The following is a 14788-nucleotide window of genomic DNA, read 5'->3' on the forward strand; positions in this document are numbered from 1 at the left end:
AACTCCACCAGGTAGAGATAGCCCTCCCAATGTGTCTGCCTATCCATCACATAAATCCATAACATATCCTCCAAAACTTGATTCACCCTCTCTATTTGATCATCAATCTCTGGATGATATGCCGAACTTAAGTTTAACTGCGCTCCAAGCTCATGCTGTAGCGATGTCCAAAATGCAGATGTGAATACAGGATCCCTGCCAGAAATGATCTTTCTAGGAATACCATGTAATCTCATAATGTCACGCATGAAGAAATTAGCTACAAAAGCTATTGTGTAGGAAGACCTAATCAGTGAAAAATGTGCCACCGTAGTTAACCGATCAACGATGACCATGATAGCATCATGATGTCGAACTATCATAGGTAATCCCACAATGAAATCCATGGAGTTGATATCCCACTCCCAAGAAGGAATGAGATTTGGCTACAAATGTCCAGTTGGGTGCTGATGTTCTTCCTTAACTCTCTGACACTCAAGGCACCTAGCCACAAAATCAGCAATATCTTGCTTCATCCCAGACCAAAAGAACAAACGTCTCAAATTAGCATGCATCTTCTTGACACCTAGATGTGTTGAGTAAGGTGTATGATGGGCTTCTGCCAGTATCAAGATGTGAAGCTCATCCAAAAATAGCACATAAATCCTCCCCAAATATCTTAAAAGACCATCTAATTCTTGAACATAACCTACAAACTTACCTTCCAAGGATCTTCCTGAATCTATCTCTCTGCACACTTCTTGATACCACAAATCTGTAGGAAGTGCCTGAAGAATCTGACTCCTCAAATCCACACTAAGGGTCATCGATGATACCACATGTCTCCTACGAACGAAAGTATCTGCCACCACATTCTCCTTACCCTGAATGTACTTAACCTCAAAATCATACTCGCATAAAAACTCCATCCATCGCCTCTGGCGAGCATTCAAATTAGGCTGAGTAAAAATGTACTGTAGACTACGATGATCACTGTGTAGCTCAAATCTATGCCCCAACAAGAAATGTCTCCATCTAGTCAAAGCATGAACTACTGCAGCTAACTCAAGATCATGCATAGGATAATTTAACTCATGATCCTTGAGCTTACGTGATTCATACACAATCACCTGTCCATTATCCATCAACACTACCCCAATCCCTTCAAGAGAAGCATCTGTACATACCATGAAATCACCTTCTGGATCAGGTACAGCTAGAATCAGTGCACTGGTCAAAAGCTCCTTGAGCTTCTAGAAAGCTTCTTCACATTTCTCTGTCCATACAAACTTCTTTCCTTTCCTCTGAAGAGAAGTGATAGGATGTGCTATCCTAGAGAAGTTTTGGACAAATCTATGATAATAACCAGCTAAACCCATGAAACTTCAAATCTCTGACACATTAGTTGGTATAGGCCAATCTATTATCACCTAAATCTTTGCAGGATCCACTAAGATACCATCACCTAAAATAACATGCCCTAAATACTTAATCTCCAATTTGAAGAATTCACACTTAGCTGCATTAGCATAAAGCTAATTGTCTCTCAAATACTGCAATATCAATCGCAGGTGTTCCTCATGCTCCTTCTGAGTCTTAGAATATATCAATATGTCATCAAGAAACATGAGTACAAACCTGTCCAAATAAGATCAGAACACACCATTCATCAAACTCATGAAAACTGATGGAGCATTAGTCAACCCAAAAGGTACCACTGTGAACTCATAATGCAATAGTGAGTTCAAAAAGTGGTCTTGTGAATATCTACTTCCTTAATGCGAAGCTGGTGGTATCCCAACTTATGGTCAATCTTAGAGAATAATGTAGCTCCCTTGATTTGATCAAATAAGTCATCAATCCTAGGCAGAGGATACATCTTCTTAATAGTAACCTTATTCAACTATCTATAGTCAATACAAAGGCATAAAGAACCATCTTTCTTCTTCACAAAGAGCATTGGAGCTCCCCATGGTGATACACTAGGTTGAATGCTCCCTTTGGCTAGAAGTTCCTCTAGCTAAAGACATAGATCACCCAATTCCTAAGTAGTCATGCGATAAGGAGGTTTAGAGATAGGCTCTGCTCTAGGAATCAAATCAATACTAAAGTCAATGTCCCTCTTTGGAGGCATGCCTGGAACCTCACTTGGAAAAACATCTGCATACTCCTGCAAAATTGGGTGATCTAAAGTCTTCCTCATGGGATCTTCCTCATCAAGATCATTTACCATAATAGCAAATATCTGACATCCCTTATAGAAACTTCACTTTAATTGCATAGCAAAAATCATCCACAAAGATATAGGCCTTGGTATCCCAACTATCTGCACATCATTCCCTTGGTAATCTTGGCAGAAAATACTCTTCTTCCTACAATCTATGCTGGCTCTATGAGATCCAAGCTAGTCCATGCCTAACACTACATCATAGGAACCAAGGGGTATGACTCAAAGATCTACTGCAGTATCAAAACTTCCTAAGCTAAGCCCACACTTATGAACTATAGAGTCTGTGGAGACCTTAAAACCTAAGGCTAGTTCCACTTGCCAACCATGATCTTGCTTCACTGCATCTAGCTTACACTTAGAAACTATAGATGGTGAAATAAATGAATCTGTAGCTCCTAAATAAAATAATACTAAAATAGATATACCTCTAATAGCACCTGTGGTCTCAACCACCGTTCCCTGATGATCTGCCTGATGTTGATCAACTGCTGCAAAAACTCTATGAGCTCTACCTGCATCACCAACTATAGGCTCTGAAACTATAGGTCTAGGTCCTGAAAACAAAGGTGCTCGCTAAGGACATTGAGTTGCATAATGTCCAATCTAACCAAATGAAAAACATTTCATATTTCTGCCAAAACCTCTTTCCATAGGTGGTACATTTGATTGCTGATGACTGTTCCTGCTAACAAAAGACTAGCTACTCTGAGCTAGTTGATTTGACTGATTCTATTTATTGTGTTGATCATTGAAGTTGTTCTTGGTGTTAAAACCTTTGCCACCACCTTAAGCTTGAGAATTTGATCCCTTTTGTTGTTGTGTCTACTGAGACTATTGTTGATATTATTTCCCCTTAAAGAAAGAAAACTTCTTGTTACCACCTGAATTGTAGTTGCTTTTAGATCCTGATGTTGCTGGCGCTCCTACAAAACCACCTTGACCAAGGTTGACACTTTTCTCAACAAGGATAGATCGATGTATCAAACCCTTGAGGGTTTTTGGCTCAAATACCTTAACACCCCCAATTATACGATTATTTAAACCCCTAATAAAATGTTGTGTCAAATGAGCTGAATTTTCACTGAACCCTGAAGAAGACATGAGCTCATAAAACTTACGCTCATACTCGGTCACTGACAAAGTGTACTATCTGAGATTATGAAATTTATCAGCCTTTTGCTGTTTCCATTCCTCTGATAGGAATTGTTCACAAAAACTCTCTGGGAATAACTCCCATGTGACAATGCTCATATCGATTCCCAGCTTTTTCTCCTCAATCATCCACCAAGTGGCCCCAAAATTCTGTAAATTAGTGATCACAAATCTTGCCATAACATTGTTGTCGAACTCCTGCATGGTGAAAATCCTGTCAAGGAAAATAAGCCACTGCTCAGCCACATAACTAGAACCTTGCCCATTGAAAGGCTTAACCTTGGATCTTGAAAGATCCTTCATTTGAGTGGACACAATGGACCTCTAACGATCCTTTCACAAACTTCTAGATCTGGGTCCATGCTCTTGTTCTGCCTTCTGCACTTTGGGCTATTCTTGAACAAGAGGTAGATGTTCTAGAATAGTCTGCATCATCTGTCTCAAACCAACCTCTTTAGACTCAGCTTGGTCCTCTCTATGGCTCTCTTCCTGCTACCTACTAGAGTGCTCTTCCCTGCTCTCTACGTGAGCCGATCCCTCATGGGCAGACTCATGGACACTGATAGCTCTGCCACGACCACGACCTCTACCATGACCTCTACCACAGCCTCTAATAGAAGACCTAGTCCCAAATACGAACCTAAAATAGTACAAGGTACTAAGTTTAGTTCTATGTTTAGGTTCAAGTTAAAATTTCTAGTTTTGAAACTAAGTGTTGAAGTATGAAAAATATTCAAGTAACAGTTCAGGTTTTGCTTCAGTTCACCTAGTTCAAATTCAGAAAAATACACTTAATAGTTCAAAGTTCTAGTTGTTCCAAAATACCCAAAGCTCCCAATGTAGAAACTCGGGCTCTGATACCAAATGTAATGCCCCGCCAAGGGATCCAAAGAATTAACCTAGAATTTCCACTAAGTTTAGTAGCATTTTTTTTTTGGTTTTTGGGGTAAATGCTTTTGACCTGGAGCTATGAACCAGTGAGACCAAAAACAAGGGACCTCATCCCCACTAGATTTGAACCTTGATGGCAAGGATAACAATGCAATAATTTAACCATCACAACATGCCACTATTGGCAACTGAGGTATCACTGATAATCCAAGTATCCAATGGTTCTCAAAAACCAAAATATATCTCATCATACTGATGGAACACTCCAAAAATGGTTGAGTCAAACATGTCACATCATGAAATCATCAAGAATAAATCCACATTACAGTCCTAACATGGTGACTAGAAAATAACCAAGGATAATTGATCGATGACCAAAAATAATGGTTAAGTCAAGTGTCTCATACATAAGAATCTCAACTATAACAATCAGTAATCACAAACAATACATAGAGCATTCCATCACATAACCATGGTTGGTTTTATCAAGATCGAGATTAAACATCATCATGACATCACAATCACATAACTCCCAAGCCTCTGGTAGACGTCCTATAATTGGTCAACACTAGTCAACCCAAAACCCAAAACAATAGCATAAAGAATACACAATGCAAACACATGATTTGGTTTTGCTAAATTAACAATTTGAATTTATATACAAAAGTCTCGATTTATGTTTCCAAGTTTAGAGAAAGAAATTGAAGGAACATTTATACATTTTTGAAAGAATACAAATCCATTCTTTAATTAAAATTTTAATCCAAACGTCCCCCACCAATCTAACAATCAATATTTAATATACTTAATTAAATAATTAATTTAAATCATGAGCCTTTGATATAAATCACTTAAACAAATAATCATATTTACATATTATATACATACTTTTATATTTATATATATATATATATATATATATATTTATTTATTTATTTATTTATTTATTTATATTAAAATATATACATATAAATACATATATGAATATATAAATTATTTTACCATTAAACAAACTCGAATTAACAAATTCAATTAATGCCAAAAATTTTAATAACAATTAAAATCGAATATGGAAAACATTCTTTATAAAACACATATTCATAGAACACATCTGCTGGTACGTAGGACCCTGCGGTCGCAGGGCCTGCGACGTCAGTGATACTGTGTACCACTGCCGTTGTAGTACCTATGACAGTGGTACACTACGACTACAGTGGGGGTGCGAGTCTCATCCCCCCTCGACTCAATGGATAAAATGTTTTTTTTTTTTTTTAAATTGCTTACGCGATTCCCATTTGCGATTTGGTTTAAAACGTTTTTGCCCACGGGTATGTTATCCAATTTTTAACATATATATATATATATATATATATATATATATATATATATATATATATATATATATATATATATATATATATATATATATATATATATATGTATGTATGTATGTATGTATATATACAAATATAAGCAGAATTAAAAATATCACAGTATATGAGCATATATACATATATATATATAATTACATATATATATATGTATATATGTATGTATGTATGTATGTATGTATGTATGTATGTATGTATAAGAAAATTGATAATATATCAATACAAACTTCAATTTTCAGAATTCCTCCATAAACCTTTGATCTCCCAAAATTTCTAGTAATTAATCTTATGGGTTTGACTATGAATCTCAACCCTAGCCTCGTGTCCTTTTTAGATCTATGCATATAAAATTTTCAAATAAATTAATCTACCCATATTGAGAATGCACAATAAATTATGAAATTCCTCAGAAGACATATGGAAGACACGAAGAAGACAGGGAATGCATGATGCGGAAATAGCATAAGTAAAATCACAAGAATCTACCTAGATTCTGATGCTAAATCGCTATTCCTCAAAAAACCTACAAAGCAAGCTCCTCCCTTCTTCAGAGATCTCAAGTCCTCCAATGCTCCAATTTGCACTCCAACCGCTATGTCTAAGCTTCTAAGAATGCCTGAATATAAAGAGCTTTCAGGAAGCATCTAGAATGCTTCTAGAAATTGCTAGAAGGTGTCACCAACTAAGCATGGGTCTTTTCCAACCTTCAAGATGAGCCATAGGGTTGTAGACACCATGTGCTTAATTGATGCACTAACCCCCGTGTTGTTGACACTTGAGAAATAGAAAAGTGCGTTAACTCCCATGCAAGCTTATAACTCCAATTCACTTTTTATATAATTTCTATTTAAATATTTATAACTTTCATTTTTATTTTTATAACTTTTATTATTATTATTTATTTATTACTTATTATTATTATTTTATTATTTTTATTAATTTTAATTTCTAATTCTCTTTTATTAAATTCTTTTTTTTTTCAAATTAATTCCCATTTAATTAATTATAATCAAAATATCAAATGACATGATATTTTATATTAATTTTCTCAAATAATTAATTTATTAATTAAATCTATTTCTTAAGACTTAATTAATAGAAAATTCACCATAAAACTCCAAGATAAATATGAAAACCCATCATAGAGAAAATCACACAAAATCAGTCTAAAGGGTTAAACATCATGAATTATGTCATCCGACACATTTGGTGGGTAAAATATCCAGATACTTGTCCTACCTCACTAGGAAAATTGGCTTAAAGGTTTGGGATTTGGACTTGAGAATTTATCTCCCTTCTCTTATCATTGAGATAGTATAATAGTGTACGCTCATCCTGGCAATTCAGGGAAGTCGATACCTTGTACTTGCAACTTACAGAAAAACCATGCATGTACATACAATATATAATGCTAAGATAAACAGACAATGGCAAGAAGTGGTGCATCATGTAGATCTTGACTAAGTAGGTGACTACGACTCCCTTCCTTAACCACATCAAAAATGCCATACAATAAGAAAACAAGCACACCATACACATGCAAGTATGGGGTAAGTATCCATAATAAAACACATGAGATAATAAACCATCCAACTAATTATCAGTAACTGAATACAATATAATGATCATCATGTATGCATGAAATGTAAAGTCTAAGTGACCTCATCACATAACCTCTAAATCCATAACATAATGTCTCATAGTCTCAAAACAATACCACTAATCCATCAATAGAAAACTAGCTCATCATAGTTAGATAATAACAACAGCAATGTCCAAAAAAGATGTGAACGAGGGTAGGCACTACATCCACCCCCCCCCTTGGGTTAGGCTTACTCCTGGAAGCCTACAAACAGGTAGGGATATAACTCTCACAATCTAGCTGCATCCTCCCATGTAGCTAAAGAATCCTCAGTAGGGTCCCATTGGACCCTTACCTACTCAACGGTTTGACCCCTGAGGGTCAACTCCCACTACTCCAGAATATGAACCAGATCCAAAGCCAACTACCTGTCCTCTACCTGCAATGCATTCTAATCAAGAACATGTACAATATCAGGTATGTACTGCCGAAGCACTGCAACATGGAAAATATCATGAATGTGAGATAGGCTGGGTGGTACAGCAAGGTGGTAAGCAACCGGGCCAATCCTCTCTAGAATCTTGAATGGTCCCACAAAGCGAGGTGCTAGCTTAGATCCTTTTCCATATTGGATCGGACTCTTTCGCGGTCACACTCTCAAGAAAACCTTATCACCCATAGCAAACTGCTTATCAGCATACTTCTTCTGTCTATCATGTGTTGTAATCAAGTGCTCGCAGATATGCACTACTTGCTGCTCCATATCACAAAGCATCTCAGGACCCAACAGGATGCGATCCTCAAGGCTGTCCCAACTCAATGGTGTACAACAAGGACGTCCATATAATGCCTGAATTGTGCCATGCCAATAGAACTATGATACCTGTTGTTGTAAGCAAACTCCACCAGGTAGAGATAGTCCTCCCAATGTGTCTGCCTATCCATCACATACATCCATAACATATCCTCCAAAAACTGATTCACCCTCTTTGTCTGATCATCAGTCTCTAGATGATATGTCGAACTGAAGTTTAACTGTGCTCCAAGCTCATGCTGCAGCGATGTCCAGAATGCAAATGTGAATACAAGATCCCTTTTCGAAATGATCTTTCTAGGAATACCATGTAATCTCGCAATGTCATGCATGAAGACATTAGCTACAGAAGTTGTTGTGTAGGAAGACCTAATCGTTGAAAAATGTGCCACCTTAATCAACTGATCAACGGTGACCATGATAGCATCATGACGTCAAACTGTCATAGGTAATCCCACAATGAAATCCATGGAGATGATATCCCACTTCCAAGAAGGAATGAGATTTGACTGCAAAAGTCTAGCTGGGTGCTAATTTTTTCCTTAACTCTCTAACACTCAAGGCACCTAGCCACAAAATCAGCAATATCTCGCTTCATCCCAAACCAAAAGAACAAACATCTCAAATCAGCATGCATCTTCTTGACACCTGGATGTGTTGAGTAAGGTGTATGATGGGCTTCTGCCAGTATCAAGATGTGAAGCTCATCCAAAAATGGCACATAAATCCTCCCCGAATGTCTTAAAAGACCATTTGATTCTCAAACATAACCTGCAAACTTACCTTCCAAGGATCTTCCTGAATCTATCTCTCTGCACACTTCCTAATACCAGGAATCCGTAGGAAGTGCCTAAAGAATTTGACTCCTCAAATCCACACAAAGGGTCATCGATGATATCACATGTCTCCTATGACTCAAAGCATCTGCCACCACATTCTCCTTACCCTAAATTTACCTAACCTCAAAATCATACTAACATAAAAACTCCATCCATCACCTCTGGCGAGCATTCAAATTAGGCTGAGTAAAAATGTACTGTAGACTATGATGATCGCTGTGTAGCTCAAATCTATGCCCCAACAAGAAATGTCTCCATTGAATCAAACCATGAACTACTACTACTAACTCAAGATTATTCGTAGGATAATTTAACTCATGATCCTTGAGCTTACATGATTCATACGCAATCACCCATCCATTCTGCATCAACACTGCCCCAATCCCTTCAAGAGAAGCATCTGTACACACCATGAAACCACCTTCTATATCAAGTATGGCTAGAATCAGTGACTATTCAAAAGATCCTTGAGCTTCTAGAAAGCTTCTTCACATTTCTCTGTCCATATGAACTTATTTCCTTTCCTCTAAAGAGAAGTGATAGGATGTGCTATCTTAGAGAAGTTCTAGACAAATCTACGATAATAACTGGCTAAACCCATGAAACTTTGAATCTCTGACACATTAGTCAGTGTAGGCCAATCTATATTTGCTTGAATCTTTGCAAGATCTACTGAAATACCATCACCTAAAATAACATGCCCTAAATACTGAATCTCTGATTTGAAGAATTCGCACTTAGTTGCATTAGCATAAAGCTGATTGTCTCTCAAACACTGCAATACCAACCACAAGTGTTCCTCATGCTCCTTCTGAGTCTTAAAATATATCAATATGTCATCAAGAAACATGAGTACAAACCTATCTAGATAAGATCGAAACACACCATTCATCAAACTCATGAAAACTGATGGAGCATTAGTCAACCCAAAAGGTACCATTGTGAACTCATAATGCCCATAGTGAGTTCAAAAAGTGGTCTTGTGAATATCTCCTTCCTTAATGCGAAGCTAGTGGTATCCCGATTTAAGGTCAATCTTGGAGAATATTGTAGCTCTCTTGATCTGATCAAATAAGTCATCAATCCTAGGCAGAGGATACCTCTTCTTAATAGTCACCTTATTCAACTATCTATAGTCAATGCAAAGGCACAAAGAACTGTCTTTCTTCTTCACAAAGAGCATTGGAGCTCCCCATGGTGATACACTAGATCGAATGCTCCCTTTGGCTAGAAGTTCCTCTAGCTGAAGACGTAGCTCACCCAATTCTTGAGTAGTCATACGATAAGGAGCTTTAGAGATAGGCTCCGCTCCAAGAATCAGATCAATACTAAAGTCAATGTCCCTCTTTGGAGGCATGCCTGGAACCTGACTTGGAAAAACATCTGCGTACTCTTGCAAAATCAAGTGAACTAAAGTCTTCCTCATGGGATCTTCCTCATCAAGATCATTTACCCTAATAGCAAATATCTAACATCCCTTACAGAAACTTTTCTTCAATTGCATAGCAAAAATCATCCGCAGAGATATAGGCCTTGGTATCCAAAATATCTGCACATCATTCCCTTGGTCATCTTGGCACAAAATAATCTTCTTCCTGCAATCTATGCTGGCTCTATGAGATCCAAGCCTGTCCATGCCTAACACCACATCATAGGAACCAAGGGGTATGACTCGAAGATCTACTACAGTATCAAAACTTCCTAAGCTAAGCCCTCACTTATGAACTATAGAGTTTGTGGAGACCTTAAAACCTGAGGCTAGTTCCACTTGCGAACCATGATCTTGCTTCACCGCATCTAGCTTACACTTAGAAACCTTAGATGGTGAAATAAATGAATCTGTAGCTCCTGAATCAAACAATACTGAAAGAGATATACCTCCAATAGCACCTGTGGTCTCAACCACTGTTCCCTGATGATCTGCCTGACGCTGATCAACTGCTGCAAAAACTCTATGAGCTCTACCTGCATCACAAACTGTAGGCTCCAAAACTGTAGGTCTAGGTCCTGAAAACTGAGGTGCTCACTAAGGACACTGAGCTGCATAATGTCCAATCTGACCACATGAAAAACATTCTGTATTTCTGCCAGAACCTCTTCCCATATGTGGTACATTTGATTGCTAACGATTGTTCCTGCTAGCAAAAGACTAGCTACTCTGAGCTAGCTGATTGGACTGATTTTGTTTATTGCATTGAGCATTGCAGTTTTTCTTGGTGTTAAAATGTTTGCCACCACCTTGAGCTTGAGAATTTTAATCCTTTTCTTGTTGTGTCTACTGAGACTGTTGCTGATATTGTTTCCCCTTAGAGAAAGAAAACTTCTTCTTACCACTTGAATTGTAGTTGCTTTTAGATCCTGATGTTGCTGGTGCTCCTAAGAAACCACCTTGACCAAGGTTGACACTTTTCTCAACAAGGATAGCTCGATGTACCACATCCTTGAGGGTTTTTAGCTCAAATACCTTAACACCCCCAATTATATGATTATTCAAACCCCTAATAAAATGTTGTGTCAACTGAGCTGAATTTTAACTAAACCCTGAAAAAGACATGAGCTCATAAAACTTACGCTCATACTCGGTCACTAACAAAGTGTACTATTTGAGATTATGAAATTCATAACCCCTTTGCTATTTCCATTCCTCTGATAGGAATCATTCATGAAAACTCTCTAGGAATAACTCCCACGTAACACTGCTCATATCGATTTCCAGCTTCTTCTCCTCAATCATCCACTAAGTAGCCCCAAAAATCTCTAAATTAGTGATTGCAAATCTTGCCTTAACATTTCTGTCGAACTCCTGCATGGCAAAAATCCTATCAAGGGAAATAAGCCACTACTTAGCCACATAACCAAAACCTTGCCCATTGATAGGCTTAACCTTGGATCTTGAAAGATCCTTCATTTGAGTGGACACAATGGACCTCTAACGATCCTTTCAAGGACTTCTAGATCTAGGTCTATGCTCTTGTTCTGCCTGGTGCACTTTGGGTTGTTCTTGAACAGGAGGTAAACATTCTAGAATAGTCTGCATCATCTATCTCAAACCAACCTCTTCAGACTCACCTTGGTCCTCTCTATGGCTCTCTTCCTGTTGTCTTCTAGAGTGCTCTTCCCTGCTCTCTACGTGAGCCGATCCCTCATGGGAAGACTCATGGACACTGATAGCTCTGCCATGACCACGACCTCTACCACAGCCTCTAATAGAAGACCTAGTCCCAGATACCATCCTACAATAGTACAAGGTACTAAGTTCAGTTCTATGTTTAGGTTTAAGCTAAAATTTTTAATTTTGAAACTAAGTGTTGAAGTATGAAAAATATTCAAGTAACAGTTCAGGTTTTGCTTCAATTCACCTAGTTCAAATTCAGAAAAATACACTTAATAGTTCAAAGTTCTAGTTGTTCCAAAATACCCAGAGCTCCAAATGAAGAAACTCGGCCTCTGATACCAAATGTAATGCCCCGCCAAGGGATCCAAAGAATTAACCTAGAATTTCCACTAAGTTTAGTAGCATTTTCTTTTTGGTTTTTGGGGTAAACGCTTTTGACCTGGAGCTATGAACCAGTGAGACCACAAACAAGGGACCTCATCCCCACTAGATTTGAACCTTGATGGCAAGGATAAAAATGCAATAATTTAACCATCACAACATGCTACTATTGGCAACTGAGGTATCACTGATAATCAAAGTATCCAGTGGTTCTCAATAAGCAAAATATATCTCATCATACTAATCGAAGACTCCAAAAATGGTTGAGTCAAACATGTCACATCATGACATCATCAAAAATAAATCCACATTATAGTCCCAACATGGTGACTAGAAAATAACCAAGGATAACTGATCGATGACCAAAAATAATGGTTAAGTCAAGTGTCTCATACATAAGAATCTCCACTATAACAATCAGTAATCACAGACAATACATAAAGCATTCCATCACATAACCATGGTTGGGTTTATAAAGATCGAGATTAAACATCATCATGACATCACAATCACATAACTCCCAAGCCTCTGGTAGACGTCCTATAACTGGTCAACATTAGTCAACCCAAAACCCAAAACAATAGCATAAAGAATACACAATGCAAACACATGATTTGGTTTTGCTGAATTTAAAATTTGAATTTATATGCAAAAGTCTCGGTTTACGTTTCCAATTTTAGAGAAAGAATTTGAAGGAACATTTATACGTTTTTCAATGAATACAAATCCATTCTTTAATTATAATTTTAATCCAAACGTCCCCCACCAATCTAACAATCAATATTTAATATACTTAATAAAACAATTAATTTAAATCATGAGCCTTTGATATAAATCAATTAAACAAATAATCATATTTACATATATACATATATATATATACATATAAATACATATATGAATATATAAATTATTTTACCATTAAACAAAATCGAATTAACAAATTCGATTAAATCCAAAAAATTTAATAACAATTAAAATCAAATATGGCAATCATTCTTTATAAAACACATATTCATATAACACATCTGCCAGTATGCAGGACCCTGTGGTCGCAGGGCCTGCGACGTCAGTGGTACTGCATACCACTGTCATCGCAGTACCTATGATGGTGGTACACTGCGACTGCAGTGGGGGCATGGGTCTCATCCCCCTCCAACTCACTATATAAAATGTTTATATTTTTTTTTAAATCACTTACATGATTCCCATTTGCGATTTGGTTTAAAATATTTTCGCCCACAGGTATGTTATCCGGTTTTTAACAAATATATATTATATATACATATATATGTATATATATATATAAAGGTATATATATATGTATGTGTATATATACAAATATATGCAGAATTAAAAATATCACAGTATATGAGCATATATACATATATATATATATGTAATTATATATATATATATATATGTAATTTTATATATATATGTAATTTTATATATATATGTAATTTTATATATATATGTAATTATATATATATATATATATATATATATATATATATATATATATATATATATGTATATATATATATATATATATATATGTATATATATATATATATATATATATGTATATATATATATATATGTATGTATGTATGTATGTATGTATGTATAAGCAAATTGACAATATATCATTACAAACTTCAATTTTCAGAATTCTTCCATAAACCTTTGATCTCCCAAAATTTCCAATAATTAATCTAATGGGTTTGACTATGAATCTCAACCCTAGCCCCATGTTCTTTTTAGATCTATGCATATAAAATTTTCAAATAAATTAATCTACCCATATTGAGAATGCACAATAAATTATGAAATTCCTCAGAAGACATATGGAAGACATGAAGAAGACAAGGAATGCATGATGCGGAAATAGCATAAGTTAAATCACAAGAATCTACCCATATTTTGATGCTAAATCGCTCTTCCTCAAAAAACTCGCAGAGCAAGGTCCTCCCTTCTTCAGAGTTCTCGAGTCCTCCAATGCTCCAATTTGCACTCCAACCGCTATGTCTAAGCTTCTAGGAATGCCTGAATATAAAGAACTTTCAAGAAGCATCTAGAATGCTTCTAGAAACTGCTGGAAGGTGTCACCAACTAAGCATGGGTCTTTTCCAACCTTCAAGATGAGCCATAGGGTTGTAGACACCATATGCTTAATTGATGCACTAACCCCCATGTTGTTGACACTTGAGAAATAGAAAAGTGTGTTAACTCTCATGCAAGCTTATAACTCCAATTCACTTTTTATATAATTTCTATTTAAATATTTATAACTTTCATTTTTATTTTTATAACTTTTATTATTATTATTTATTTATTACTTATTATTATTATTTTATTATTTTTATTAATTTTAATTTCTAATTCTCTTTTATTAAATTTTTTATTTTTCA

The sequence above is a fragment of the Cupressus sempervirens genome, chromosome 2 (genome assembly GCF_028749045.1).
Source record: "Cupressus sempervirens isolate cs-2001-9-10 chromosome 2, ASM2874904v1, whole genome shotgun sequence".
In the NCBI taxonomy this organism is placed as follows: Eukaryota; Viridiplantae; Streptophyta; class Pinopsida; order Cupressales; family Cupressaceae; genus Cupressus; species Cupressus sempervirens.